Below are 27,787 nucleotides of genomic sequence, written 5' to 3' on the forward strand. Positions count from 1 at the left end.
TGTCATGCAGCATGGCAGGACAGAGAGATGTAATAGGAGTGTGTTGGGGCCCCCGTGCCCTCCCTACCCTTCCTGAAAGGAAACAAATGTTCCACAGCAGAAATGTCTTGTGGCTTTGGACTGCTTCCCAGCCCCGTCACCAACAATGTGGTCGGGAACCTATAGCGGGGAGCGGGGTAGTTTGCAGCATCAGCAAGGGGTCACAACACGTTTTCTCTGAGTGGATAACGCCTTTTATGTGGACTCAGTTATACTGCGGACCTGTTAGATTCTGACAGATCTTTGTTATCTGCAGACATCCTCTCCCAGAAATAGCTAATGCTTACTGTTTTGAGCTCCTCTTCCTGTTTTATAAACGTCTGTCATAGAAGGAGGATGTGCGCTCTGCTGGAGCTCCATTCAGATGTCCGGAGGTTGGAAATGGTGAGCATGTGTGGTAGCGTTTAGCTGTTAGCGACCCGTGTGTTCATTAGCTTCCTGGAACATTTATGGGACCAGTTGTTGAAAGTGAAGTTAAAGCACAAAACATTAAAGTCTTTAGTGATGAAGAACAGAGAAACAGAAGGCTCCTGGAGGCGGACAGGAAGAGGTGTTTCACTAAGCATCTACTGGGGCCTTGATAACTTTTCTCTAAACAGGTTTCAGGCCAAATATGGGGGGGGAAGGGCCAAATTACAATAAATAGAAAACATAAATAGTAATTTAAATGTTTTATCAATACATTCATTAAATACATTTGGAAATAAATACACAAATAATTTATTTAATATGTATTACTTGATTGTTTTATTACATGTGCTGCAAATAAAAAGTATTGATTTAATTTTGAAAAGCATATAGATGGAGGGATATTTTGTAGCTACCTGTGCAATGAGAAGCTGGAGATACTCTTGTGAATTATGTGACTAGAAAAATGCTTTTTTTTTAGTAACCTAGAAAAACCTAATAAAACAATCAAACATCTCAAGAAGTGCTAAAAGTACACACACCCTATTTAAATTTTCTTGGGACAAACTGAACCATATCTAGTGTTTACTGGAATCAAAAAAATAATTTAACATCAAGGGTAAAAATAAAAAATAAAAAACACACAAGAATTCACTTTACTGTTTATACAAAAGTAAAGTCAGAATACAAAAGCTGTGTGTGAAGAGCTTTAAAGGGGAAAGTAGCAGCTAGAAAAGCTGGAGTTTTGCAGCCTTGGAACAGGAACAGGAGTATGGTAACACAATGCCAAGGGGGGAAGACATCAACAGAGAGTATAGAGGAGCGCCTGTTGCTGCTCATCAATCTGGGAACGATTACAGGTTCTGAACCATTTAAAGTCCATCAAACGACATTTAATCAGAAGAAGGTGTCCTCCTTACCAGGAGTAGATATTGCATCTGATTCAGCATGCATGCAGGTTGTTTGATCTCAAGTTGAAAAATTGCATCTGAAACAAACACGTGTCTTCTGGAACAACGTTCCATGTGTAGGATGAGAGAGGGTGAGTAGAGGGATGTTTGGTACGGTGGCCCTGAAGTACAAATCACTAAGCACAACTACAAATTTAAAAACACAACATTAACAAAACGGAAGAGGTAGGTCTTAGTGGGAAGCCTAAGACATTTATGATTGGATGACAGCACTTTTGACTTAAGAACCAGAAGTTCTTCTGGCTTCAGGTAATTTGGTGAAAGTATGAATGCTACTGGCGATGGAAACATATCTACCACAGTCCAAGAATCTTTTCAGTCTGGACATTCTACGAAACTTTGTTCGGCTTTGTTCTTTTTCAGTTTATGCAATACATAGTGCTGTGACTGCCTGCCTGTATGAGTGACAGAATAACTTCTGCTTCTAAAGTCTAAAGTGTTGTCCAATCAGCGACGCCTCAGATTTCCTATCACTTCTGTTTTGTTAATGTTATTGTGTTTTTTAATTTATAGTTGTGCTTGGTTTTAGAATATGTTGTTGTGTTTTAAAATTTGATTTGCTGAAGCAGTTTTCCTGTCAGGGCCACCGCAGTTTGTCCATAATGAACATCACCCTGTTTGATGAACAGGTAGTGATTTTGGCTTGTTGTTTAGCGACAGAACCTTCAGACTAATCAGAAAACAGTTAATATAACTTTATGTTGAATTCCTCTGTGTATTTTTACACTCTTACTATGATAAAACAATGAAAAATGAACATCAGTTTGAGGAAATTCTGATGGACACCATTAGCCCTTCTCTTACATTTTATGATGAAATCATCTTGAAATAAATGTCGTTGCTCCTCTGGAAGCCGGCTGGCCGGTGTGTCGCCTCTCTTCCGGCAGATAAACCCCGTTGCTCCGTCCTTTCGCTTCAACAAAAGGCTGGTGTTGATAAGTTAATATTCTGACAACAGAGATGAGATAAAGAGGTTTTAAGAGTTTGGAGGATAGCGTAACCTTGATAAAATGCTCATCTCACTGACACTGATTTTCTCCATCCATCTTCATCCGATCGGAGGTATGCAAATGGCGCCTTGGGCTGGGAGCGCAGTACAGTGCTGTTAAATGGCCCATTTCAAATGTTCTTTGTAGCACGCTGACTTTACCCCCTAAAAAGGCAGGGGGAAAAAAAACCTGTCAGCTCGGCACAAACTCAAGTCTTTTTTGGCGGAATTTTTTTTCCACCTTTATCTTACGTCTCCTTCTACACCCAACACTCTCCAGCTTCCCTCCTTGTGCGCCATACAAATTAGGCAGACACTGACAGTGTCAGAGCGGCTAGTCATGAAATATTAACAGCTTGTAGAGAGTTTTACATTGCTACATTCCTCTTCATTTTTAACTATGTCAGCACAGACTGTGAAACATTTATTTGTGTGAGTTCAGGGAGACTATTACCCTAACACCCCCACACACACCCCCAGCCCCACCTCCATGCTGTAGATGATATCTATCAAGCTCTGTTTCACTCCAACCATATTTGCCTCCCAAATGAAAGTGACAATTTGTGCCTACCAATGCTACATGATCTCCGGATGCAAGATTTTATTATAGCAAGGCACTCATTGCCATATAAACCTTGTAGTGGTGTGTTTGTGAGTTGGAAGGTAAGGCAGGCAGATATGAATAATAAATCTGACGTAGTAGAGAGCTGCTTTGTTTCTTTTTCTTTATCACCTGCATTCTCACGTTTGGCTGGGTGGGCGGAGATGGCCCCAGTGTTCCTGGCCCTTTTTTTATTCTTTTTTTCGTGGATGGCCTCTGTAAAGATGGAGCTGTCAATCATCTGCAGGCTGGCTGAATCCTGAGAGGCAGCATGGCTGCTCTGTGAAGGACTGGAACAATGACTTTCTGTTGTCACGCAGCGTCCTGTGGACACAGCTCTGTCTTTTAATTAAAAACACCCTGTCAGTTTGGAAGGAAGGACGCAGACAATGTCCAGATTATCCACCGGTCAGAGACTTTACATCCAATTTCTGATTACCAATTTAGCAGCAACATTATATCTAAAATATTAGAAAGAAAATGCAGCTTTGGGAACTGAAATAGCAAGGCCCTGTGCTGCTTGACATGCTATTGACTAGCTTTTGCAAATCAGGCAATCTAGGAGCTGCAGGAGCTGATTGGCCGGAATTAATGAAGAGGTACAGAAGACTGGAGACGGCATTAAATTCAGATTTTTGGGGCCACAATTTGATTCAAAACTAATTTTTGATTGAAAATGATTATTCGTAATGGTTTCTTCTTCAATTTATTACAGATGCACCGATCTGATGTCAATATCTGTATTGGATCGATATCAGCCAATACTAAACCTTAAATATTGACATTGGTATCGGAATTTTAAAAAGTGGATTGTAAATCCCTACAATACATATGTGTACAAAGGATCTTTTACCCCAGTTTGTTGTGCAAGGCAGAATGACAAATGGAGTCTTTTTCATATTCATTAAGTTTTAAACATTAATCCATGTTTAGATGGAATCACTCCCTGACTGCAGCCTCCATTTTGTTTTTATGAAATGGTCACAGAGAGAGCACCACACCTTTCTACAGACAGCCTCCTCCAGGGATGAAAATGTTGCAATTTCCATACAGAAGTTTTAGCCACTTGTTTGTAGTTATTTAGTGAAAAGTCATTAAAATGTGCATAATTCCTCACCAAGTCAGATAAACGCTCCTTAAAAGTATTCATGTCACCTGCACATACAAAATCTGGACAGTGGAGGCAGACTAGTTTGAAACAAAATATTAGACCTGTTCAGGTATCTTTAAGGATACCTGAAAAATCAAATACGAGTATAAAATATTTATGTTCCCCACTGTAAATGTAATTTTCAAAGCTATCTTTTGGAACAAACTAAAAAAAATGTCAGTGTTGTAATTGAGAATGGAAAAATAATCAGAGGACACTTTAACAGAAAACAAATCCTCCAAGTTTGACTTGAAGGACTCTGAAAGCATTTTGTCCCGTTGCCACAGAGCAGTCCAGCTCATTACTTGCAGTGTTGCCCTCGGCACCTTAATATACTGTTTCACAAATGAAATCTGCTGTGCAACAGAACAGCTAGAGAAAGCTGAGAAACGGCTTCTAGACTGCAGGACATATGTGTAGCGTCTAATGGGGTCTATTTACACTGTCTTAGTTTGCTGCTAACTCCTGGGACTCAGAGGGAAATCAGAAGGAAAATGTCTCCGTCTCTTCTCTCTGCTGCGTAGGAAGTCAGGTAATGAGGTGCATCCTACTCTCTTATTACGTGTGGCTGGGGCTTCCTTTCCTTCTCACTGATGACGATGTGTGGCTCAGGTAGTTGTCATCACAGTGTGATTAATTAAAAGCAAAATGAAGCCAGTTTGTCATATTGTTGTGACTGCGGTCAGAGACCAGGGCAAACTCCCGGGTCGACGCAGCTGGAGCTGCACCAAGGTTACTACAGTTAACTAAAACTAATGAAATAACAAAAACTGAAATGGAGAAAAACTATAATTAACTGGGACTACTTTGTGTGTTTATAAAACTAACTAAGAAATACTCAGATTATAGATATAATAGCTAGGATTTAGTGTTTATGAATCTATTTATTATACTTTCAAGCTTGTAGGAAATGAGTCCCCCCCAAATAAGTAGCTTACATCAGCTGTCGGTATATTACAGCTTTCTGTAATTATCCTGGCGGCGCTAATACTAGTTCGCAAAATAGTAACATCAAAAGTTGGGAGAAAACACCAGTCAGTTGGTTGTTAAACAATATCCATCCATCCATCCATTTTCTTGCACCCTTTTTCCCTCAGTGGGGTCGGGAGGGTTGCTGGTGCCCATCTCCAGCCAACGTTTCGGGCGAGAGGCAGGGTACACCCTGGACAGGTCGCCAGTCTGTCGCAGGGCAACACAGAGACCGACAGGACACACAACCATACACACACACACTCACACCTAGGGGCAATTTGGAGAGGCCAATTAACCTGACAGTCATGTTTTTAGACTGTGGGAGGAAACCGGAGTACCCGGAGAAAACCCACACACGCACAGGGAGAACATGCAAACTCCATGCAGAAAGACCCCAGGCCGGGAATTGAACCCAGAACCTTCTTGCTGCAAGGCAACAGCTCTACCAACTGCGCCACTGTGCAGCCTGTGTTATCAATTATTTACTCAAACAATAATTGAGTAAATCTTTTGAAAATGGCATCTTCTGTTGGGTATTCATTATCAAATCAATGTATACAAAATCACAATATAATACTCTTTGAATTTTGCACCTGAAAATTAACCAAAGTATGAATAAAACTAAACAATATTTAGCTAATAATAACTAATATAAACTAGAAAACACACTCTAAAAACGAATTAAAGCAAACTGAATTAGACAAAAAGTTAAAAACAAAATAAAGTACCTAGACAAACCCAAAACTATTATAACCCTGAGCCTCACCTCTGCAACTCCTCTGGTTCTGCTGCTCCTCGCCCAATTCCCGTCGCCTCAGAGGGAGCTTTAGTCTTTGAGCTTGTTGCTGCTCAGACTTTCTCCCTGCCGACTCGATAACAATTAGGAGGCGTCTGCTTTGGACCGGGTCTCAGAAAATGGAAGCGTGCTGAGCGAGGCAGACTTAATGAACAGCTCTAGAAAAGAAAAAGAGAAAGAGAGAGATCCTTTGTGGGCTGAGTTTGAAGACTCATAGAACCACAGTTGAAGCTGCTTTTGATTTTGCGTGTTTGCGAAGTGTACACTTACTGAGACTTCTCAGCTGCCAGCTGTAGCTATCGCTGCACGCCCAGAGAGGAGAGGCAGTCTTGTTTGTGTTGGCCCGCGGTGTTGCTCCCAGCGTGCAGCCCGGTCCTTGTCAGCAACTCTGTCAGATCTGTCTCCGGCTGGTTCCACGTCATAAAGGCCGTCCCGTCCTGGGAGAGACAGGTGTCAACAATGTGTGCTGCCTCCCATTCCGCCTGCATGCTCATCCCACCGCAGAGGAGCGACCGGTTTGAAGCCCAGCAGCTTGGAGAGATGGAAGCATGAACATTGAGGAAGGCTTTTCCTCCAAAAACAGGATCCAGTCCTGTAGTGCCAGAGAACCAGCTTGGTGCCACATCAATATGGATGCGTTCATACCAACCCTGTTTAGTCCGCTTTAATCCAGCTGTGGTTTGTTTCCTTAGAAAGTCCAGTTCATTTGGGGAGGTGTGAATACATGATCACACTCTGATGTGCACCAAAAGAGATAACTCTGGTCCGCCTACAAACCTAGGTCTCGGTTTGGTTGAAGTGAACTGTGGTTTGGTTTAAATGAATATAAAATTGCCAAATGAACCGGAGACGGCTCCAAAAGTAGGTAGCGGACAATAGCGCAAGGCATTCTGGGTAAATACAACCAAACAAACGTATGAGTCTAGCACTAGTGGGAGAAATTGACTTGTTGGTCTTTTACCAATGATAAAACTGAAATACTACAACTGCTTAAATCTGACACCACTTCATTTTTGCTTACATTTTATGAAGAAGGAAGTTGTGCTCAGTTTCTTCTTCTGAGGTTTTTATGCGGTTTGCTTTAATGGTTCTTGGTGTAGCGCCACCACAGATGTAAATAAGTTTTTCAAAGGGTTTGGATCATTTGAGTGCAGTGTGAAAGAGAACCACAGCAGCTGAAAATGTAACAAATGTTGGTCCCCAATTGAACCGAGTCTACCGGACCATCAGGTGTGAAAACACCCTATGTCTCTGAACATGTCTCTTCCAGTGATAGTTTGGTCCTCCTTCTGGTATATTCCGACCTTGTGATTGGTTGTCTGTCACCTTACAAAAGCAGAACTGGTGTAGCGCATGGTTAGATCTCAAAGCATTGCAGAGCGGGGCAGCATCCTGACTGGCTGACACAATGACTGACAGATTTATTATGTTCTTTGAGAAACACAAATGAAAGAGATTCATGAAAACGCCTTCCAAACAGACCGCACTCATCCATCCTCAGAGAGAATCACTGGTTTCTTTGTTTGAATTGTTCCTGCTTTGCGCAGAGGCTCTGCTTCAGCTAACAATGTTCTTCTTCTACAAAGGAGTTTATGAAGAAGTTTTCTGTTTGTGGAGTTAACAAGATATCTTTTTTTGAAAGATATGGATGACGGGGTAAGCAGAGGTGTGGGTTGTCAAAGGAGCACCTGCAAGACTTTGGCAGTAAGAATTAGATGAAGAATCACCTATTATTCAAACTACTATATTAGAAGCAGAACAGCTTGTTGCACTGGGATACTTCCACTACCACAGCTCCACAGTAATTACTCTGAAAGTTAAATTATCTGACAAAGTACTGTTCTGTCACTGTTAGAGACTCTTATTTTGAAATAAAAGAGAAAGTAATTATTGAGTTTAAAGTTAGTCATCTGATAAAACACTAGCTAACACTAACTTCTGCAAAACTTTGTTCATATTCCACTAATAAAAACAAAACATTATTTTGCAATTGCTGTGTCTTTATTAAAAAAACAAACACAATTAAAATCACTTATAAATAAATTTGTTCATGTGATAAATTATTCAAAACACCGGCTATGCCATCATCCTCCTACTACTTCCTGTCATTTTAGTTTTTTTCACCTGTAGCAACATCAGGTTATTGATCACATGACTAGTGTGATGCAAAAAGTACTCCCATCCATCCAGTTTTGTTAAATGCCAAAAAGTACCTCACCCTAGCACGAAAACATTTTACTGAATGTTAACCAAATTTCAGAGAATCTATTCCAATTTATGCAATTGTATGGTCAATGGAAATGCAGCTAGTTTCCTGTAGACTCCTGTTTTGAAATAAAAAGAGAAATAAATTTACAAGTTGAAAGTAAAATCATCTGACAAAGCACCTTTCTGTTACTGTTTGGGACTCTTATTCTGAAATAAAAGAGGAAGTAGTTCTTGAGTTGCCATGTTGTTTTGACAGTCAAATTTTTGCTAGCCTACCAGATAACTCTCACTTCTATAAGCACCGCAGAGGCTGCCAACACTTTTAAAGGTTTCATCTGGCAGTCTGCTAGGTAATTCATAGATTCGATTTGTCAGGCACCCTGAGTACTGCAGGTTGCTAACTGTTTGCTGCTAACAATTACATCTGCTTAGGAGTTAAACTAAATGGCTAACTCATAGTTTTTCAGTGTGTCTAGACTGCATTTGATCAAATCTAGAATTTAAATAACTACAGTTTTTCACTGTACCTACAAACACAAATCAAGAATTATGAAACTTGACACAATCTCTTTGTGAAAGCACAAAAACTTCTTTAGTATTAAAACTCCACTAGAATAAGAGGAGTACAAAAATCACCAAATACTGGATTGAATCAGGGTATAATGGCTAGACTAGATTAATCTATAGCTATTAAATGTTCTTTGGAACACAGTTTTTGATTTACTTTCTCTTGTGAAAAAAAAAACATGTTGCTAAAGGAGCTCCATATGGTCAATTTCTACAAAACTGCATTGGTTGAGGGCTGATTGGACACAACATTGGGTTGGATTTCATATTTCAAGTGTCGTTCATTCTCGCTCTGCCATATCTGTAGTATATTTGGCTAGCTGGATGGACTCTAACCTCCCTGATGTGTATTTCATTTGACTGAGATGCTAAAATCCATGAAAAGTAGAAAGGACTTTATGTAATGGTAAAGAACTAAAAGTGTCTGGAAAATGTGAATCAATATTTTTGTGGGAATTTGTAGTAATTAGAAGGTTATATTTAGACTCCCAGGGCTTTCAGACAGACGGCCTAATGCTTGGAAAATATTTAGTTGTCATTTAAATGGATCAAAGCTAAGAGCTACATCCACTTTTGGTCTTTTAATGCATCAACCAAAAGCATGCACTTTTTAAAAACAGATTAAAAATGCAATTAAGATTCCTTACTCCTGCATTCCACTACTATCCTTTGGAAATAAATTGTTATTTTCAGAGAACTAGAACCACCAGATCAGATCAGAACATGTATTACAACGGATAACTGCTGGATCCATTTGTGCCACTGGAGTGCTGAATAGTTCTCGCCAAGGTAGAAAGGCGCAACAGCAAGTTTCCAGCAGGAGCAACAAAGCAGGCGTTCATGTTTGGGACCGTTCCTCTGGTCTGTACGAGCAGAGCTCACACACATGGCTGCACACAGAGCGCAATCTGTCAAAACTGACTTTCTGGATGTTTTTCTAAGAGCAGACAGGTAAAGAAGAGGAAGAATCTACTAGAAGTTGTATTTCTTTATGTGAAATATTCATTCATAGCAGGTAGATTTTAATTCAGCTCAGGCCCTGGAAGGCACGTGTCATGGCTGTGTTCTTGTACTGCTTCGGTTTTCTCTCTCTGTTGTTTTTGCAGTTATCTAAATTGATCCGGGGTGAAGGCAGACAGAGATTGCTGTATTTTTAATGTCTTTCAGCAGCCGCATTAAGTGTGCAGTTTGTATGGTGGCAGGGAGGGGAATGGGGTTTGAGGGGGGGAGAGGGGTGAAGAGGTTGCTGGCTGCTGTGACATTAATAATTTAATTGCAGCCGCCGATCTGAATGCTGCAGGAGCTCCAAGTGATGGATATTTTTAATGATACGGAGATCAACGCCCCGGCCCGCCACCACGTTGCGTCTGTCAGCGGGAATCCGAGGGCGATTGCGATATTGTTTCTGTTCTGATCTTTTTGTCTGTCAGTGGGGGGAGGTGGTTGGGTGGAATAGGGCTGAAGGTCTCTGGCCCGAGCGAGTGTGTCCCTCTCCCCGCCGCTGTCAATGCTGACGCTCCTCATGTTTATTTCATTTTGCGTCTGGGCTGTCTCGTTTCCCTATCCTCCAATGTCATTAACGCTCCGAGCCAGGACCCTGCAGCGCCGCGCCTAATGAATTCCTCTGCGGCTCCCGCGCTCCCCTCCCAGTTACCCCCAGCTCAAGGTGTCAAATTAAAACCGGCTGAGAAAAGAGCCAGGAAGCGGTCTGGGCGAGCGCTTGTTTGTTTAAAGCGCTTCCCACCAACTGCCGAGGCACTGATTTCCTGATCACTGAGGGCAAACCAACTTTTAATCATCCAATTAAGAGACAAGTCGGTGGACACGCCCCCTTTCACCTTAGTTTTTTTGTTTTTTTTTTTTTTTTTTTTTTGTCGAGATCGATGGGATTGCTTGCCGCTCATAAGTTGTTGTTGTTGGCATCTTTGGCTCTCCAGAATAATTTGGGGGATGAAGTCAGCAGTGAGCATGCCTGGTTGGCTGCTAATTGCACTTTATTTAGCTGTCATGGTGAGCAGCGTAATGAGCCCCGACGTGTTATGGAGCCGTGGAGCTGCGGAGGGGGAAGAAGCTCTCCCTACGTTCACCCTGCTTTCATCTGGCATTCTGATGAGCCTTTTCACCTCACACACTGTAAATCAGAGATGCACCAATCAGCAGGCTGGAGATGCAACAGGAATCAGTCAGTTTGTCCCTTGATTGGCTCTTATCAACAATCAGCAGGTTAAATCCTTCATTAAATGCATCAAACTTCAAAAATTGGTCTATTTTCAGCCTATTGATGGATAGGCATGTGCTTTGATTCATGTTATTTTCCGATTTATGAGAATCAGATGAAGGGTAAAATCTGGTTGTAGAACTCCAAAAATGCATTTGATTGAGTTAACCTCTTTGTATTGACAAAATGAGCAACATATTCAATTAAACAACCCTGTTTGCTGCTAAATTATTGACATATGAACTCAGCAGTAAATTGATATTGTTTTTAATCTGTTATTCAGGTTATTCAACCATCAAATTGGTGCAAATCTCTATTCTATCCATTCATCTTCCTGAGTTTCATGAACTCCTGATCACTCATGGAACTCCTTCAGAAATGAGGCTGCCACAAGATTAGCATTGAGATGCTATTTTAGCCTCAGATAGCTTTGCTGATAGGCTAACTCCTTTTAGCACAACTTGAACACAACAATAGTTTTTTCCAGCATTCGATCAGATAAATTTCTGAAGCTAAAATGAACCCCTAGTGAGCCAAGAGAGGCAGCTTCTGCTGTTTGCTGATGTCGCTTGCAGATTTATGGCCGTACCAGAAACTTGTGAATACAAAGGTTCCGGGCGGAACCTCTGAATGCATCATATAAAAAAAAAAAATTATAATAATTGCATTAAAACTTTAATGTGTTAAAACCTACGCAATTAACTGATCACAATTAATGCATTAAAGTCTAGGCCCCAGTGGAACGATATGAGCTAATCTCAAACGAACATTGTTTCTCAGGTAGTGCGTAACAGCTTGGGTTTAGTGACACAGTCCAAACATTTGCCGTGTACTTTAACTATAAGTGAGGCTGCCACTGTTCTATAGCGCAGCTCATCTTTCCCAGTGGAAGTGACCAGAACATGGTCAGAGACACTGGCCCTCCTGTGTGGCTCCCTCTGCTTCAGTAACGGCACTGCTGGATGGAAGATTGTCAATCAATTCATCAGAGCAGCGCGGGTGGCTTCTGTAGGGGGAAGGGAAGGGGTGGTGGTTAAAGGCAGCATGGAGGAGTGCAGTGCACGATTATGGCTCCCTGTTTGCAACTAGAGCCGCTGCTGCAGAAAGCTTAGAGGAGTGAGGAACTGCACACCTATCATCTCCCCCAGATCACAAAGGAATCCTTCAGATGAACCCTGTGGGATCCACACTGGAAGTCCATGGCTTGTTAGTCTGGTGGAAGGCGCCGCCTTAATTAAAGACGCGTTAATTGGCATGAAAAGGCCGCATCTCCACTTTAGGGGAGATTTGTGGAATCCGTGCTGTGATATATTTCAATTAAAGATCAATTAAAAAAATAATGAGGATGCTATTGAGAACGGCAGGCGGCTCATCAGGGCGGACCGAGCAGCTCAGCTGTTTCTCTGCATCCTGGAGTTCCTTACTCCAGTTTTTGAAGAACGCACACAGACACACACACACACAAAAAGCAGACGTTCGCTTCTGGAGGGAGTGGCCGACGTGTTGGCTTAATTAAATTTCTTTCTTCCCCCATCACCCTTCCCCTCCCCTCCCCTCCCCTCCCCTCCCATCACCCATCCTCTCCTCCGTTTTCAGCTGGCAGAGCAGCAGAGTGGCTCGGAGACACGGAACACTAGTTGTGCTGGCAATTATGTTAATGGGATGCTATTAGGCCATGATTCCGTATGAGCGATCGGGGAGAAGAAGAGCCCCGGCGGCGGGGAATGATAACGGAGCGTGCGTCTCGTTGATACGGCTCCAGCAGGACGATTTGCATAATGAACCCTCCCCGCTAACGAGGGGCGTGGCCTACTGCGCGGCACCGAGCCACTTAGGAAAGCTCCGGAGTCGCAGCGTGAGGCGAGCCGACACCGAGAGCACGACGTGACAAAAAAGATTCATGGACTTCACTGGTGGCTGTGAAAGCCATTTTGGCACAAATGGAAGCGTAGCATGCACATCCTCCAGCTTCCTGTGTGCGCTCTGCTCAGCGTCTCCTCCTTCAGGGAGACGCGACAAGACTCCGTTCCCCTCCTAAAGCACTCGGATCCTGAAAAATGAATGAAGAAACCTCCATCCTGCTCACATTTAGCCACCTAGCTTGGACTCAGTAACATCCAATGTCTTTTTTTTTCTTGTTGTTTCTCCTGTGAAGTGTTGGCTCATATATAATATTGTTATTTCTGGCAGCTCTTTTCTAAAATGTCTTCCATAAATAGGAACAAATCAAATATTCATTATGCTGCCATTGTCAGTTTATTCAGGTTTTTTTCTATACTTTCAACTTTTCTCTTGAGAGTCATTTTGCATTTTATGTGCAGCACACACTCACACTCACACACACACGCGCACATGTAGATTTTTGTGTGATTCACTGAGAGCGAGGCGGGGAAACCACCTGGGGGCACCGGAGCCCGGTGGGTTCCCTTGGCAGCAGAAATAAAACAAGCAGAGCAGAGATCACTCCTTCGTGTTCACGTATTTGATCACTCGTTTTTCCCTAATTTATTAAACCTGGTTTACACACTGACACCACTGACCCAAATCCTATCAAGTTGTTGTTAATCTGAGGTGTTTTCCACCTCGATGCCTGTCGCAATAAAATAAAAAAAAAAGTCAATTAATTGCATGATAGATGAACATGAGCTCGACAAGTTTCAGTTCCATGGTTTTTTAGTTTCGTCATGATTTCTGTCTCTTTCTACCAAAGACGGATGACAAAAAGCTTCACTCTGGTGCATCGACTGACACCCCTCCTTCTCGTTTCCTTAGTAACAGGCTCAATTGGAGGTGAACACAGGACGCAATAGCAACAACAGTGACAAAAGTTGAAAATTTTTTAACTTTCTTGTATTGCGTTGCTAGTCCATGTGTTGCTAGCCTGTGTGTGGCTAGCCTGCGTGTGTACAAGCTTGAAATCACACATGTACAAATTTCGCCAGTCCTTTGCCTGGACGACTGCAAAAGATTAGTGCGCAAGGCCCTAGAAAATGAACGGAGTGTTGAGTCAATATGTCGTATTTGTAAATAAACAAAACAATACAACAAATATAATCAGCCGATCTTTTCTACGCATAATTGCGCTAACTGGACAATTGAAAGTAGTTTTGTTTTTACACAACACATCTTGTCAAAGATTGTGAAGCTGTTGGTGTATTTAAATGTGCTGTGCTGGGGCAGAGTTATCAGATAAATCTGTAATTCAGTAAGTTGAGGTGAGTGTTTAAAAAAGTTAATTTAGTTTGGCAGTTTTTCTGTATTGGATCGCTGTGAGGTGATACTAAACCTGAGATATCGATATTGGTTTCTGAAGTGAAAAAAGTGGATCCCTAATCTTTGTGCTTTTGGTTAACAATGGTCTCAAAACAACAATATCATCGTTTATCGCAATAATTTCTGGAACAATTTGAAACATTTGTTACTGCGTCCACGGACACGGTAGTGTGTGTGTTTCACCTCTTGATCCGATCGGAGCGAACTGGAAGCCCAGGGGAAGACATTAAACACCCACAGCGCCCCCCTCAGGCAACTCTACATTCTCATCCGCCGCCTTAATGAGAGCTCCTCCTAATGATGTCAGCGGCTGCAGCGTGGGGACATATCCACAGTTAGATCCCCACCTCCGCCTGCTCTCAGACGTGACCGCTATGCTGATGAATCCAGCGGATCAATAATTTAGACCCCGGCTCCTGATGATGTGTAGTGTGTGTGTGTGTGGGGAGAGGGGGTGTGGGGGGCGGGGGGGGTGATACATGTGAATGGGCTCAGCCTGAGCTGCAGCCAGAGTTAAGTAGAAGCCCCTCTAAATGTGTTTGCTGTAAGCAGCTGACACATTTATGTTTACTGGAATCCTTATTGCTCTCTGCTGCGTCTAAGTGCTTGTTTACCTTGCTTTCTATACCCTGCGTGCGATTATTGCAGTCTGCAGAATCCCTCCCAGAGTCCTCCGTCTGCCAAACGATTTGCATTTGAAATACATGTTGATATAATTGATTTAGAGGCATGAATATTGATAGCATCTTATCAGGCCGGTGCCCATGTCCTGCAGCGTGGCGAGGAGGAATAATGGTCCTCTGAGCATTTTTCTGGTCATCTTGCTCCAGCGGATGAACACATAATCTTTAAATGTAGAGAGCGCCTTGGCTTCGGAGCCTCTCCATCTCCCTCTGGGGAGGCATCCATGCATCTTTTAAGGACTCCTCACATCAAGGAGGCCTGAGCAGAGTACCCTGCAGTCTCTGCCTCAATTATTAAAGCCGGGTTCTGACGCTCCGCTTCTTAAACTCGGAGGAGGAGAAGAAAGACGGGCTTCACTTCAAGTCCCTTTCAAGATGGCGGCGGCTTTTCAATCGCAGTTTATTAGAAGGTTCTCTGTTCCTAATGGAGACTTTGGAGGAGGTTCTGAAACATTCATGCGGATCTCGTATCACAGACATTTCTGCTTCAAACAGAATGATTCACCGCGGTTTTTTTTTTTTTGCAGAGCCGCTCTCGCTGTCACCGCGGGAAAGGAAACGGGTCTGCATCCAATTAGAAGCCGGGACCCCGTTTGCTCACAGCGCTCGGCTGTGATTGATGCAGTGCGGGGCCCGCAATCGCAGCTCTAACGAAGTCCAAATGGCCCTGGATTGAAACGTTACTTATTGACTCAGTCTGACGAACAATAACATCAACAACAGACGCCTCGGCGTCCTCTGTGCTGGAGATGAGATGAATCAACTCTAACACAAGGCAGGGTCTCATGCAGGCTCTTCTTCACATGTAATATAGGAAGATTTAGATGCCTCCTAGGCCCCGATTGGCTCATTACTTATTTTTTTGTGTGTAAGTACCCCAACACCCCGTACAGCTGGGCTGATTGTAACGGCACTTTATATAAACTCCATCTATTGTCTCCGTGTATTCCAACTGCCTTTAACTTTGATTAAATATTGATATCTCTGTACAGCCTTGTGCTGTACCGACTACTTTATTCAGAGTCACAGACTCTGTCAGCAGAGAAAAAGAAGAAGAAGAGGGAAGAGTTGTGACATTGAGCTGATTTCAAGCTGAGGTGTGAGAGAATCTGAAAAATACATCTGTGATAAAGCTTGCATGTCCGACATCTGTCGCTCTCAGATAATGTGGTCCTTCAGGAGCTTCAGTGTCAGTGGTTGGGGAATCAACACTAAATAGTTGATATTGAATACCTCGTGACGACTCTGGTGTTTGAAAGCAAGTCATGTCTAGGCACCATAACAAATTTTGCTAAACGATAAATTGTCTTGTGATAAGCAATAATAAAAACTACCTGCTTTTCTCCATCAGCAGAGCCTATTGTGAATGCTAGGGCTAGTTAACTTCGAGAGCGATGATGGAAGAGAAATGGTTTTTCTGTAACAGTGAGTTGTTTCGCCGCCATTAGTGCATTTAGCAGTGAGTAAATGAGGTTGAGTGACAGCACTAAGCCCCTCCTCCTGACTCTGATTGGTTGTTTTTGGTCAAAGCATTTCTTCAAATATCAACAGGAGCTCATGGAGGAGATCCATCTTTTCACAGATTATCTGTCTCATAGCAAACTATCACAACACAGCGACAGTTTTGTACATGAAAAACATCCTTTATGAAAGTTGCCTACTGCACCTTCAAAGTCTTAAAAAGTCAAAAATGTATTTATCTGAAATTAAGTCCTTAAAATAGCTCAAATTCATAAAATGTAAATTGGCTTTAAATAAGTGGGATTTTTTTTGTCAGGCAAAAGTTTGAGTCCAGTTTGACCGATAACTTTCTGCTAATAAATAAGATAGAGTAAGGTAGCCTAGGCTGCAAGCTAGCTTTTTGCATTCATCATGGGTTCAGTCTTTGCCGCTGGCTCACTTCTGCTGCCAACCCATATGATGCTACATTCAGTCAGTGTGAAAAAGCTTGTCACTGTGGAGGTTAAGGGGGGTTTTGTGAAAAGCACAAAGCTGCTCCCAAGAGCCACAAACAGACCCCAGAAATGTCAGCATGTTGCTCCTCTGGCATGGCTAAAGCTCCCCGGAAAACGGTCGCCACGGCTGCTGCTAGCATTGATCTAGCCGCAGCATTTGCTGTGACACAAACTGAAGTCGGAGGTTTAGTAGATTTTAAACATGTTGGTCAAGCACCACTCTTCCCTATTGAAGAATCTTATTTGTTGCAATGGAGAGAAATACAGCTGAGAAAAAGCAAAGGAACCAAACGAGGCAGAGCCACAGGTGCAGATAAGATGACTCACAGAAAGAAACTAATTAATTCAACAGAAACAAGAATATCTATAGTTAATCTAAAGAAATCTGTACTTTTTTTGTTATGATGCTGCTCTTAAATGTCATTAGTCTTAAATTTGGGTTGTTGAAACTTGCTGGAACCCCGACACAGTAAACCGACTGTATTTGCTAATGAGAGGATATTTATTTTGTTATTTATTTGTTTTGTTTTCCTGACAATTGACTTCACTGAACCAACAGAGAAATTGCGAGGGGAATCTGCAGACGCCATCATCCTGGATTGCCTCCACAAATGAGCCGAAGCTCGCCACCACCTGCGTCTTTCATCCCACACTGCAATAGTTGCCACATACTGAGATAGCGCCACTCAATCGCTCTCTCTGTTTTTCTTCCTTCGTCTCGTCTCTCAGCAATTGATCTCCTGCTAGTAGAGGTTGTGGGGTTTTTTCCCTTCCTGTTTTCGCCCCTCTCTCTGTGATTTCCTGATATCTCAGGGTCAAATCCGCATCTGTGTGAAACAGAAACATTTTAGACTGCGAGATGACCAAAGTGCGTGTGTGTGTGTGTGTGTACCACAGAAATGCTGTGCTCTTGGGAGACGGAAGTCATCCACATATAAGAAATGGATGAGGTAATGTGCTGGGAGGGTAATGGCTTTATGCAACATACTGGAACACAGAAGCTCATTAGAAGAGTTGAGGCTAACCCCTCTTTGTCATAACACACTGGAGGAAGCCTGGTGTTCAGTGCTGGAGGAGGAGGTGGGAGGTCGGGGGGACATTTTGGGAGGTGGGATAAAATGCTGGGAACCAGCATACAGAGCTATAATGTATGAACTGGCCTGAATCCAAACTACAAACAAGCAAAGACGGGCGATCAATAAGAAAGCACTCAGTATTAATAGAACATAAGTGAAGTGTATGTCATGTTAAACGTGTAGAAATGTCTCAGTCGGTGGGGACTCATCTGCATTTCTAAAAAAATAAAAATAATGTATGTGGTATTAAAAATATGTGTTCAATACCAAATGATAGTTTTTTTATTATTATTTTAGACAAGGTGCTCAAATTACCATTCAGCAGGAATTAAAAAATTATTCCAGGAAAAACTTATCCTATCATTCAGATTTATCTAGTTGAAGACAATCCGGTTTAATCCGGTTTCATTTGAACAAATTCCATATACAGTACAGTCAGATTTAGGCTGGAATCCATTTCTGCTTTGTTGAATTCCATCTATTTATAACACAGTGCAGTCTGCAGATTATATCGGCTCTTTACTCAAACACAGTGAAGCTTTTTAAGCAACCACAGCGACAGCAGCGCTCTCCAGGATTATCTCCACCTGTGGTGTAGATGTGTGAATTAACTGACTAGGCTTTTGCTACAGGAGCATAAACTCTAAATGAGAAATTTAGAAAAGTTTGATCTTTTAATCAACGGTTAACTATGTGCAAATACGACTGATCATCGAATGCTGTATGTAGTTCACTTCCAGTCTGTCCAAAAACATGCTGACATATTAGTTCAGTCAATGTAGCTAATCTTACAGTATTGAAGTCTTTAAAAGCACTGATTTGCATTAAAATGGGGAGAACATGGGATGTTTTCTGGGGATGAACCAACAAATTGGCCTGCATATTCTTCATTCTGGGAGATGGATGTTCGGCCAGTACTCACATGTGAAACCGATTTTATCCACAAAGGTCAGAAAATCAGCCAGTGTCTCCTGCTCTGCCAGGAGACAGACTGACCCGTCCAGGTCACCTCTGCACCTAATGATAGTCCCCCGACTGTTGCCGACTTAGCAACTTTGTCACTAAATTTAGCAACATTTCAGAGAAAATACATCAGTATCCACAAAAGTCAGAATCTTTTTAAAGATTGATGCCTATACTGTTTTCACATCTTCACACAGCAGTTCAGCTGCAACTGCTGCTGGATGATAAATTGTACCAGAAGTCATTTATTTTTCCGCTTAAAATTAAGTAAGTCTTGGCTGATTTATCGGTGAATCCTGTGTGACAAGTTGAGCAGAAAGCAGTCAGAAACCGTAGCAACCTGCTGCTGACAGCAGCACTGAGACTGAACAGGCCTGCTGCTCAACGAGCTTCCACTTACACACACCAGCTCCTTGTTTACACTCTGGAAGCCTCTATTTTCCAGTGAACCACATGACTCAACCCAATACACACACTTTCATAAAGAATATGAACACTTTAACCATCTGTTAACTTGTCTGCTGTTTCCCTACACATCTAAACAACACTTTAAAGTCCTGCTTGCCCTAATCAAGACAACAATAATATGAGAAACCTTCAATGTGTTACCTGCTCTGTGCGATTGAGACGTCATAGAGCCTCGGTGTGTGTTGGTGGGTTTTGTTTGGCAGGCCGGCAGCTCATGTATCACCAGGTTTCTGGCCGGCACACAGGCAGAGTTTCCGGTCTATTTCCAGCGCAGCATGTTCATTCTAGGTGACTGGGGGTGGAGGGGACGGTGTGTGTCATTAAAGGCCTGTCCTCTGCCTCTATCCGAGTGTGAAATGCTGTGCCTCAGAGATGCTGCTCTGCTTTTGCCTGTTCAACCAGTTTGCCGCAGCTCAGAGGCCTGGCCGGAAGTTTACACAGCTTTTAATGCAATATTTTATTTGTTAGTTTATTTTTTATAGCCAATTCCGTCTAAAACACACATACACACACACAATAATAATAATAATAGTTGTTAGTCAATCAACATTGTAGCTTCAAATAAAAGAAATTCAAAGCAATGTCAGATAACATTGTAGTAATAAGTGTAGCATAGAACAAAAAGGTACAGGCTGACGATAATCAGCTTACATGTGAATACTCTACAAATAAACATATTGTAAAACCAATATTCTGTTGAATTACAGCTGTTCGTTTCATTTATGAAACAAACCTCCAGCTATGGAATTGTTCTTTTTTTTGTACACCATAATTTATCTACTTTTTGTACTAGTACATTTGGTTAAGTGGGAAAAAGTCAGAAAAACACAAACAGAAAAAGTGGACCTTGTAGAAAAAATAAAACAGGATTTGGAAAATTATAGGGGCCTACGTAACGTGACGTAAAAAAAGTCATCAATTTCAAGGCGTCAGATGATGCAAAGCCAAATGTCTTTGAAGTAATTTTTTTTGACAAATGCAGTTTTTTCATGAAAACTGAAGGTTAATACAGTAACTCCATTGTGCTGTAAAATGGCACTACATCACTACATGCCTGGAAAATTCATAACACCTCCGCCATTAAAGCATTGCTAGTTTTTCACACATTATTTGAAGTTTTTATAAGAAAACCTCTGAAATGAAACATGTATCACTTAGAGCCTGTTGCCTTCCTAAAAGGGTATCCACTGTTCTCTCATTATCTGTCAGTAAGGAGCAACGAGCCTGTTGGGACATATCACAACAACAATAAAGTCAGCCAGTCACCCCCTTGTTGGCTGTTTAAAAACCATTTTATTGTTGATTTAAAGAGATCAAACTTTACTGGATAAAAAGATACGAGAGCTGTATGGGTTTTTTTTTCCTGGCTCGACTTTATACAACCTATATTATAGGAATTTTATGACATTTAAAACTTTATTGGACAGGACTTAGAAATCTGGGGGCAGTATATAAAATGAGGAATTTATTAGACTTTGTGCCCTTTTGCAGCTCGGGTTTGAAATATTGTCCGTGGAGAAGGCAGAGCCCGGCCTGTGAAGGTTTTAATGTCGCTCTCAGTCAGTAATGATGTGCTGTAAAGAGCAGGTAGCAGATGCGGGAAATAAAAGGAACATGATATATCAATATTTAGCATAACAGATGTGATGTGGCATTTTATAATGCCAATAATCCTCTAGTGACCCTCCAGCGGAGTGATTAGACCAGGGGAGCAAAACTCCGGCTCAAATCTGATCGAATGGAGACGATTTTCAGCTTCATCTTCTAACGACCCACTCAGCTCAAATGTATATTTCCTCCACTGTGTTTGATATTTAGTAGATGTGCATCAGATAGAGCTATAAAAGCCCAACGCTATGCCTGAGACTACCCCCCGCGCACCCTCCACCAGGCAGGTGTGCAACCCCAGCCACGAGAGCAGAATTTAAAGGGGAGCTGAGAGGATGGGCTCTGCGGGGAAACCAAAGCAGCGAGTCAATAAGGCCTGAATCTTTTATGAAGGAAGAGGTATTCAGATCACAGCTCTGCTGACAGCAGGAGCAGGCTGCTGCTTATATGAGGAGACAGAGTAGTCGAGGGTCTAAAATCTCCCCCAGATTTACCTCAGTCCTCATTAACGTTGGAGCTACTGCTCATTACAGCTCACACCTCGGCGTATGGATGCTTTCTGATGCTGTTACACCAGCAGCACTGGGGAGAATACAACATGACAAAATGTGTTGCAGTTTTACCAAAGTATGTAACATGGTTCCCTATAACACTCTGCTTAGGGATGCACCGATCCACTTTTTTCGCTGCCGATACCAATACCGATATCTGAGGTCCAGTATCGGCCGGTACCGAGCCGATACAGAAAAACAGCTGAATTAACTTAGAATGTCTTTCTTTTTAAACACACATTTGTACTGAATTACAAATTTATTGGATAATCTGCATCACTCAAACATCTCTCTTCACAAGCTTGATTAAACATGTAAAAACAACACAACTTTAATTTGTTAAGTCAGTGTAGTTAGGAGCTTAACAGCCAATAATAATATAAATAATAAATAAAATGAAACTGACAATATATAAAACAATTGATCAAATATGTAAAAAAAAAAAAAACTTCAACAAACCTTTCAAGTGATTCAGAAAGTGAAATAAAAATTTCTAAATATAATTTAAAATAAATAATAAACCATAATAAGAGCACTAAGTGTAGAATTAAACTGCATAGATCGACCCTCATGAATTGTTGCAGTAGCTGCATTTCCATCGACCGTATAGTTGCGCAAATAAATTTGCTTGATGAAAACACGTCAATGTGAAAAAACTCACGTTTTGATAAAAACTTTTTGCTCTAGGATGAGGTCGTTTTTTTGCTGTATTAAAATTAGTGTATTTCAAAAACTGCAATGGAAACCTGAGTCATGTGATCAATAACCAGATGTTTGTAGTAAAGGAAGAAGACGATGACAGGAAGTAGTTGGAGGATGATGGCTTGGCATGTTTTTAATAACTTATCGCGGGAACAAACTTATTCATGTAATTGTGTTTTTTATTTAATAGAAACACTGCAATTGCAAAATTGTCTTTTTTTTAACTCTAGTGGAATATTGACAAAGTTTTGCACACATTGTTAATAGAAATCCAGTTACTGTCACCAATACCAATCTAGAATTTTCTTCAATATTGAGACCAATGCAAATGCTAATATCGTATCGGTGCATCTCTAGTAGTTCTATTTTCCTATTTTCATTTTGATTTATTTTGACTTTTGTGTCTTTTGCTCTCAAGAAACCCACAGACGTCTATGATCTCATTCATATCCATAAGTAAGGCATATGTCTGAGCTACATGCAGCACATCCACCCATCTCACACCCTGTGGTTGATTGCATCAGTCGTACCAGGAGAGATATTCCAAATCACTGTGTTCACATACCTGGCTGATGGTGCTGGAGAGGTTGGAGATAAATGCACTATTCTCAGGTTTTTCCATTGCAAATGACTCACACAGAGACGATCTTAGTTCTGCAACTCAATGCACACCACTCTTTCTCTTTGTAGTCATAGCAGAGGTGACAGGTACAGCCATGTGGGTGTCAATACTTTAGACATTTATCACTACTACCACGACACATTAAAGATAGAAAAGCCAGTCTTCTAGCTCGTAGATCTGCTAATATAAATCTCCTCAAAAGGAAGAGTGTGAACTAGTGCTCATTTTCTATCTAACACTGCATGAATTATTTCATGACGTTTAGTTTTTCTTTGGTTATGCTTTAAGATTAATTTAATTTAAAAACTTTATCCCAATTCTACAAATATGAATTTACTGTCTTGCATAAGAATTGTACCAGAATCGCTTGTATACTAAGTTTCCAGCTCAGGAGTTCTGTATGTAAAACATAATTAATTGCGTTAAAATTTTTTAACATGTTAAAATCGATGTAATTAATTAATCGACATTAATGCATTAAAGTCCCACCTCTGAAAATGGCATACGGTTTTCAAAATTATATGCAAAGACGTTTGTCTCTTTGATTTGGATTCCAGCCTTTGGCTGTCTGCTGGCTCACATCTCTACATGTACAGACTGAAATTCTTGATCACTCTTCATTGCTGAATTACATCCAAATATATTATTGGCATATAGAGTGTGAAAGTATTGCACTTGGACTATAACATCCGACAAAATATTAGAGGTGCGCCCATATACAAATTTGGGCCAATATCAATAACCATTATTAATATTTCTGTCAGGTCGCTCTCTGTTCAACACCTTTAAATAAGAAACAACCACACTGACTTCACCACTGCTTCTTTACTTCAGTTAAACTCCCCACAATCCTTTGCTGCATCACTATCTCTATCACATGACTGACCTTCTGCTCTGCCCCTCCAGAAACAGATCACAACTAGATGGAAATAATTATCGGTTGTTAATATCAGCAGTTTTATTTAACAGACTGACACCATATGTTAAGAACTGATCATCAGCCAATACTGAAGTTAGTGGCGATATTTGGCAGAGTCTGCCAAATAGTGCATCCAAGGAGCTCTTTTTGCAATAATAAACACAGTGATTCAATATATCGTGCAGCTCTGCTCGTAGGTCAACTCTACTGATCAGGTGACTTTTGAAGGCGATTTGTTGTATTGTATTCTGTTTTGGGGCATTTGAGTAAATACCTTCCATTGATCTCCCAAATTTAAGGAAATCAGTTGTGATTTTTATCGGTGCAGCCTGAATTAAAAAGCATGCGCATTTAAAAAAAAATTTTTTTATCTTTCACTACTTTGTGTGCAGCAAATTCTAAAATTCTGATGAACATGGAAATTGATTGTGACAAGACAAAATGAAGGAAGGTTCAAGGGGATGTGAGTTATTATTATTTTTTATTTTTATTTCAAAAGAATAAACTTGTCATTGTGGCAGCCACTTGCAAAAACAAGCCAGTTGACTTGTTTTGCTGATGTGTTCAAATCAAACATTTGTTTTTAATTTACGGTGCGGCTGTAGGCTGAAGAACTCTGTTCACACTCCATCATCTCTGGCTGGGTAAGCTTCCTTCTCTCAGATTTCACTGAGCATGTCTGAACGCGTGTTTCTGCTAACAGACAGAGCATCTGAGTGGCTCTTGTTTACTAAGACTGCGTCCGGAGAGGTTTCAGACTCTTATTGATTTGGGAGCCAGAGTGCGTCTGAGAACTGATGTTTTTTTTCCCTCTTTTTTTTATTTTTGCGAAGCGTTAGCTGAAGAATAGCTGGTGTTGTGTGGAGGACTGAAAATGGCCCATCAGTGCTTAATCAAATTAATGCACACTCGCCGCTGCCAAAATCTAATTTGGCATGGCGGAGAAATGCACAAAGACAACAAATGACATGGGATGTAAAGGAGAAATATTAATTCAAGAGGGGAACAAATATACAGAGGGCTGTAATAGGTTTGTGGGAGCATAGCGTTGACGTTGCTCTGCTCATTCATGATATGGCCTCAGGACTCAGGAGGGAGCAGGTGCAGCATCGCAGAAAGGTCGAGGTTGGTCTTTGTGAATGTTGGCCAGCTCCACCGGGGGCCCGGAAGACGTCCACAGCAACAGACCTTCTTTATGTCCTTTTTTCTCCCTTCTCCGTTGGCTCACACCGCAATTAAAACCAAGTGTCCATCAGAGGCTGTCTCTGCTCTGTGTGGCCCATATGTTTGGGTGCTGATAGAGCGCGGATTACTCTGTTTGGGACGCAGATAACAGGCTGTTTATAACCTTGGCAGAGTCTGGGGCCTAATCTGGCAGGAGCATATTTCCCCCTTGCTCCCTGATAAAGGCCTGTTAGCAGGTTTATCACACGGGCAGATAGAAGTCGAGGCAGAGCGAGCCGAGCGCCGCACCGAGCCCAGTCCAATCTGGCACCACACACACGCGGTTCTGCTGCTTTATTTTTAGATCGATTCACCCCCCCGCCCTCCTTTTCTCAATGTTGCAGTACAAGGCCCAACAAACAAATTAAAAGGGCAACGTCACCGTTCATTATTATAGCATTTGGAGTTGAAGACACTGTATGTGTCACCATGTCAGCTGGATGTAAATAATATTAAAACTCAACATAATTTGTCTGGACTAAAAACCAGAATGTAATGTTTCTATAAGCCATTCATAATGTATGGTTTTATAGACATAGATTTATTTTAAGTAAATAAATGGAATAAACTGAAGTCTCTGCAGCTTTTCTTCTTGCTTCCACCTTACCCAAGTATGAGTTGGCTCTGCTATTTTCTGTATCCCCATCATGATGGCTCTCTGTGTAGGCACAATTAGAGCCGCACTCCTTTCACAGCCAGAGAAAATTGCCGTCCGCCGTAAATTGCTTCTTCGGCAGCTTAAAGAAGATCTCTTGTTACCCCCTCATTCAGTCTTTCTCGCCACCCGCCTCTCCCCTTCTTTCAGGAAAATTGCTTTCTCGCAATCAACAGATTGCTTGCTGCACTTAAGGGTAAATACAGGTGGACTGGAGTATTAGCATAACATTATTCAGACAAGCGTCAACCTCTAGGTTGTTGCTGCTGCATCTAAACTGTGTGTGAGGTGAAATGGAGTGCTGCATGACTCGTAGTGCTGAGATTTTCTTGGGAATTGGAATTGGTTCAGAGAGGGTAGTTGAGAGGTTATCTCAGTTAATGTTTCTGGGATCCTGTTTTAGCACGACCAGGGAGACTTGTAACTGTGGCACAGTACATAGTTCATAGTGACCTCAGTGTCCAGTCACAGAGTACAGATTGTTGGTCAATGCCAGAGTTCTCAAGTCCTCAAGAGGCACAACCTAGCAACTTTAAAAGGCTTCGCTGTTCCAGTGTACTCTGGTTTATAGTTTTATATACCACAAATAGTGTGAGTTCATGGTTGTGATGCATTGAAATAACAGAAAAACAAATTAGATTTTAATATATTTGACCTGTTAATCAATGATTAGAAAAGTGTCAGAGTCTGATCTTTGTCCAATTGATTGGTCCACCTCTACTGCAGACCATGCAGGATGTGGGTCATTCATCCATTGTCTATTCTGGGCACTGGTGCCTATCTCCAGTGGTCATTGGGCAAGGAGGCGGGGTACATCCTGACAGGTCGCAGGTCCATCGCAAGACACACAACCACAAGCACACACACTCACATCTAAGGGTAATTTAGAAAGACCAGAGGACAATGGGAGGAAGCTGGAGGAGTCCGTTTAATTCACGTTAATCCAGCTGTCGTTTGTTTGCTGGTTCGTTTGGTGAGGTATGAATGCGTTGAAGTCTGATGCGGACCAAAAAGCAAACTCTGGTCAACCTAACAACCTAGGACTCTGTTTGGTAGAAGTGAACTCTGGTGGAGTTTGAATGCATATGAAAACCAAGCAGAACAGAGACTGCTCAAAAAACAGAAAGTGAACTAGAGATCAGGAAATTCTGGGTAAATACAACCAAAACAAATGCTGAAGTCTAGCACTAGTGAGAAAAGTGACTCATGGTGTTTTACTAAAGTCAAATGAGAAATCCTACAACAACTTACATCTGATGCTACTCCATATTTGCTTACATTTCATGAAGAAGAAAGTTGCGCTCAGTGTCTTTTTCAGAGGTTTTTATGTTGTTTCTTTCAGTGATTCTCGGTCCAGTGCCTCTACAAGTGAGGAGGTAAACAGGGTTTTCAAAAGATTTAGTTAATTTGACAATGCAGTGTGAAAGAGAACCACACCAGCTGAAAATGTACCAAACCTTGCAGTTTTGGTTTCCAGTCCAACTGAGTCTACTGGACTACCAGGTGTGAAAACCCACTACATGTGTATTGACACTTAAGTCCCTCGTTTGGTCTGGAACAAAAGCAGACTTTACTTTTTTGTGTTTGGGGTGGGGGTTGCTTACACATTTTACTTTTTGCTGGTGAACTATACCTTGTAAACAAAGCAGTGCAGTGTGACTCTCATTGCTCCCATTGGATAGAAATGACAAAGGCGGGACAGAGCAGACAACCAGGGTTTTTTTCACTTCATGTTTTTGCTAAGCATGCTTAACACGACCTCATTCTTATGTGTCTTTTCTAGCAGTATGGAGGTGTGTCTCCTTAATGCTTTGAGTCTGCATCCACGTTAGCGTTAGCAACACTCAAGGGAAATTTTTTACCATGATGTCCATCGACAGTGGCTTGTAAAATCCAAACAGATCTATATTTCCTGTAGTTGGTTCGGCTGGTCTGTATTCACGCCAGAATTGAACCACAACAGAGTTTATTTGGAAGCAGAATATGTCAGAAAGTGGGTCTCGGCCTGGTTGTTTGGTTTGCTACAGGGTTTGCTTGAGTGTATTCGCACCTGAGGACCAATGGAGGAAACAAACTCTGGTTCCTTTTAAGGCTGACCAAATATCACAGGAGTGAATCCACCCTAACATTCCCAACTAAAGCTAGAATATCCCCTCCTCTGTGGGGTCGG

At 41.6% G+C, this 27,787-nt stretch overlaps 1 protein-coding gene and 1 long non-coding RNA gene across 4 annotated transcripts in view; one reads left to right on the top strand and one right to left on the bottom strand.

The window, feature by feature from the left end:
• Positions 1–27,787, top strand: part of LOC103463997 (pre-B-cell leukemia transcription factor 1) — a 76,487-nt gene that overhangs the window by 11,463 nt on the left and 37,237 nt on the right. The window lies entirely within an intron of this gene.
• LOC103463996 (uncharacterized) lies at positions 1,074–19,665 on the bottom strand. The gene is made up of 4 exons (XR_533568.3): positions 19,478–19,665; positions 6,196–6,362; positions 5,896–6,083; positions 1,074–2,571 (listed from the first exon to the last, which is right to left on the bottom strand). It is a non-coding gene; the product is annotated as an uncharacterized LOC103463996 (long non-coding RNA).

Source organism: Poecilia reticulata, chromosome 4 (genome assembly GCF_904066995.2).
Source record: "Poecilia reticulata chromosome 4, P_reticulata-male-v2, whole genome shotgun sequence".
Lineage (NCBI taxonomy): Eukaryota > Metazoa > Chordata > Actinopteri > Cyprinodontiformes > Poeciliidae > Poecilia > Poecilia reticulata.